This window comes from Diuraphis noxia, unplaced genomic scaffold, assembly GCF_037042655.1.
Source record: "Diuraphis noxia isolate RWA-SAM2 unplaced genomic scaffold, SU_Dnox_SAM2 contig0005, whole genome shotgun sequence".
NCBI classification, from domain to species: Eukaryota; Metazoa; Arthropoda; class Insecta; order Hemiptera; family Aphididae; genus Diuraphis; species Diuraphis noxia.
Window position 1 is genome coordinate 30102291 of NW_028301715.1, and position 4565 is coordinate 30106855.

Below are 4565 nucleotides of genomic sequence, written 5' to 3' on the forward strand. Positions count from 1 at the left end.
CGTTTCCACATTAATGTTGTACACACTGCTTCCCTAAAAATTTGTAAACTGTCACTAAATCAAATGCTTGTGTCCAGGGACGGATTGGGATCAAAATTCGGCCCGGGAAATTATAAACACGGTACACGGAGGCCCATTTTTATTGACCAATATATTATAAACTTACTAAAATTCTTAGTAATTTAATATAAAACAATATTTTAAAATTAAAATTAGCTCTTTATTTTTTTTATTACAAATTTTAAACATATTTTGTATACAAAACATTTATTGAATGTGTGCAAACAAATAGGTAGCAAGAGCAAACGTTAAGGTTTTTTTAAATTAATTAATTGGTTTCAATTCACACAACTAATCAATTTAATACATACTGCAGTTGTATTCAATGTTTCAATCAAACAACTTCCAACGGTTGAAGGATCTAATGTTTTACCAGATTCCTTGACAATATCTAACAAAAATAATTTCATATTTAAAATAGCGGGTAAGTCGTGGATGTCGCTCTGCTGTACAGTAGGTTACAAGTGGGTTACTGTAATGGATGGAATTAAATTTGAATCCAATGATATTATATCATTGTATACGAAAAACGATTCTGAGCGAAGACAGTTTATCTGTCTAGGATATATTATAGATTATTAAAAATTTTCAAATCTTAGATTTAAAAAAAAATGTTTATGAATTTCTAGTTTAAAATATTTTGCGAATTTTCGTGATTTTTGTGATATTTACATATGTTGTCAAAATTCAAACTTTTAATGCTTGTAAAAAAAAATTGTGCCAATATATTTCTTTTATTTTTCACCTGCTATTGTAAAAATATGTTAGGAGCCTTATATAAAATTTTAAATTCTCAGGTATAAAAGGAAAATTTTAAATGAATTTCTAGCATAAAATAATTTATGAATTTTCGTGATTTTTACGTATGTTGTCAAAATTCAAAATTTGAACGCTCGTAAATAAAAATTGTGGCTATGAATTTATTTTATTTTTCAACTGCTATTGTTAAAATGTGTTAGAAAACTTGTATTAAATTTTCAAGCTTTTCTACCGAACAAATAATTTTTTATCGATATTTATAGAAAAAAAAACTAAAAAAGTTGAAAAATTAAAATGTCAGTAAACAGCTCAAAACAAATCTAAATATCAGTTACGTGTGCACTATCGACCGAGCAACATGTTAATCGCTTCGACCGCGCTCTCGTATTTTTAGCTCTCGTATGCACTCAGAATAATTACGTAAGACTATCAGGTAATATGAACATTTTTCATATAACTACCACCTTCTTATATTTACCCGCCTAATAGAAATATTAACTCCAAAATGGGTGATTCACCCAAGAACCCCCCTAACCTAATAGACAAACTTTTAAATTCAAAAAAAAACCAAACACACAAACCCAATGAGCCAACTCGTATTTCCGTTACTGTCATTACCACCGTAGATAAAGAAACTAATGTATCGCCGCCTATCGTCACAACAAACACAGATAACGTCACTAATGACCACACATCCAAGCCATCCGACCAAAATAACGCAAATATTATTTACACCGATGTAACCAACCATATACAGAGCGTTCCAAATGAAAAATCGACATCAATTCAAAACTACCCCTCCGAAACCGATAAAAACAACTTTAAAAAAAAAACGTTCGCCGAGACCATCAGCAATGTTAATACACCAAAAAAAGAACAGGCAATCATCTTCGATTCTATCGATAACATACCACAAATCGAATACGTCATAGCCATCAGCAAAATAATTCCACCGAAAAATATTAAATTCGTTTCTAGAATGTCAAACAACCGTTTTTGCGTTTATTTCAACGATAAAAACACTGTTGATCTTCTAATCAAAAATCATCCTATTATCAAACTAAATGATCTCACACCTATAAAAATTAGACGGCTAGTAAACCCAACCAAAAGAATCATTATTTCTAATGTATCGCCCGCTATTCCTAACGATATAATTATTGCTGAACTACATAATCGCAATATCCAACTACTATCACCGATAACACACATTAACGCTGGATTCAACTTAAAAGATCTAGCGCATATCTTAAGCTTTAGGCGGCAAGTTTATATAAACCATGAAGACTTTCATAAAATACCAGAATCCTTACTGGTTAAGGCCGAAAACGAACTTCACAGAATTTTTCTTACAGACGACACCCTTACTTGCTATAAATGCAAACTCACTGGACACACATCAAAGCTGTGTAAAAATCCCCCACCAGATCCTCCAAACGCTATGTTATATGAATCATCCGACCCCAACATCACTACAAGCAAATCAATCATCTCAAAAGATAAGACCGGGCATATCGTTCCGTCAACAGTTATTCCTTCAGATAATGCAAATGATACTTTTGATACTTCCAAAGTGCAAAACTCAATTCAAACATCTCTCCTCGACGACTCAATAACAAGTGAATCAACACAAGAATATAGTACACTAATACCCACATCTGAATCGAAAAAAAGATCTGCGCTCTCCTCTACATCATCAAGTATAACCACTAACTGTCCATCCCCTAAAGCTTCGTCACAAACTATTATCTCAAACGACATTAACACGCCAATCGCAAATTCTATAAAAACACCTCAACCAAAACCTAAAAAAATAAAACGCACCAATTCCTTAGAACAAATAATTTTAAAACTCGACGAAACATTTGATCCAGTAAAATCCTTCTTCTCAGAAACACCTGGCTTAAAAATAAATTACGATCAGTTTAAGTACATTATTGAAAACACCCTCAGTATTGCCGACCCATCTCCTACATTAGAACAGTTCAACATCACTGAATTCGAAATAATTGAAATCATCGAAAACATAAAACCCAAATTGAAAAATCAAAGCATAAAAAATAGGCTCTCAAGACTTTGCAGCACGCTGCTCGACAAAGCCCTTGGAACTGATCCAATCAATCCTTAATAAATATATATATCTCAATTCAAACACAAACCTTAATATTTAAATGCAGTCACAACATAAAAACATTATCCAATGGAACCTCAATGGTTTACACAAAAATATCGAAGAAATCAAACTAATAATCAATCTACATCATCCAATTGCAATATGTCTTCAAGAAACCAACCTAAAATACGATGAATCCCCTCCAATAATTAAAAACTTCCAATATGCAAAAAAAAATCGCAGAGACTGCCTGAGGGCAAGTGGTGGCGTATGCATCCTTATAAACAACTCTTTCCCCTGGGAGGAAATCCCTATCAATTCAAACCTAGAAGCAGTTGCAATATCAATCACACTCGAATCAAAAATCTCCCTCTGTAATATCTACATCCCAAATCAATGTAACTTCTCTCTCTCAGACTTAGAAAATATTATTAAACAGCTACCAAGACCTTTCATCATTGTAGGGGACTTCAACAGCCATAGTCATATATGGGGGTCATACAAAACCGACACAAGAGGTAAAATCATAGAAAAATTATTAGAACAAGATAACATTGTAATCCTCAATAACAACGAGCAAACCAGAATAAATCCCTCTAATAGAACCCTCTCAGCTATCGACTTATCGTTATCCACCCCCACCATAGCTCAAAGACTCCACTGGCAAGTACTTAATGAAATATACAATAGTGACCACCTACCTATCTCTATTCAATTTATTTCTAACTCAAATCAAACGAGCCATCCTACAACAAAATGGAACCTCAAAAACCCTGACTGGGTCCTTTTCTCAAACCTTCTCGAAATGAAAATCAACTCTATAAAACTTTCTGGTGAAGATATAAATATCGATAAAACAGTCAACAAATTCACAGAGAACATCATAGAGGCAGCAGAACAAACAATTGGCTACACTAATCATACCTCCAAAAACCCACAAGTCCCCTGGTGGAACAATGAAATTAAAAAATATATAGCCCTTAAAAATAAAGCACTTAAAACATTCATCAAAACCAGATCTTCGGAAGATCATATAAAATTAAAAGAACTCAGAGCCAAAACAAGATTCTTAGTCAAAAGCAAAAAAATTATATCATGGCGAAACTTCACTGCCAACATCGGTGCCCAAGTCGACCCCCACATAATGTGGAACAAAATTCGATCATTACAGGGACGGAAAAATCACAAACATATTTACCTCACCACCAACTCATCCCTAAACACCGATCCATCTTCAGTCGCCCACCTCCTCGGTGAATACTTCAAAAAAAACTCCAGTAATGAAATGTACAGTCGCGACTTCCTACGTGAGAATGCAAACAAACCCCCTCCCCAACCATCGTCATTATCACCTCTAAACACACATCAGTCCGACCTAAACACGCCAATAACTATGGAAGAAATACTGAATTCGCTTAAAAGATGCACTAGCAAAAGTACAGGTCCCGACAATATCCCTTATATTTTTATCCAAAACTTCAACATTAATACACTCCAAATACTCCTAAAAATCTACAACTATATCTGGAACCACAACGTTTTCCCACAAAGTTGGAGAAACAGCATTGTGATCCCCATAAGTAAACCAGGAAAAAATAAATTCACACCTGAAGGATACCGTCCAATCTCTCTC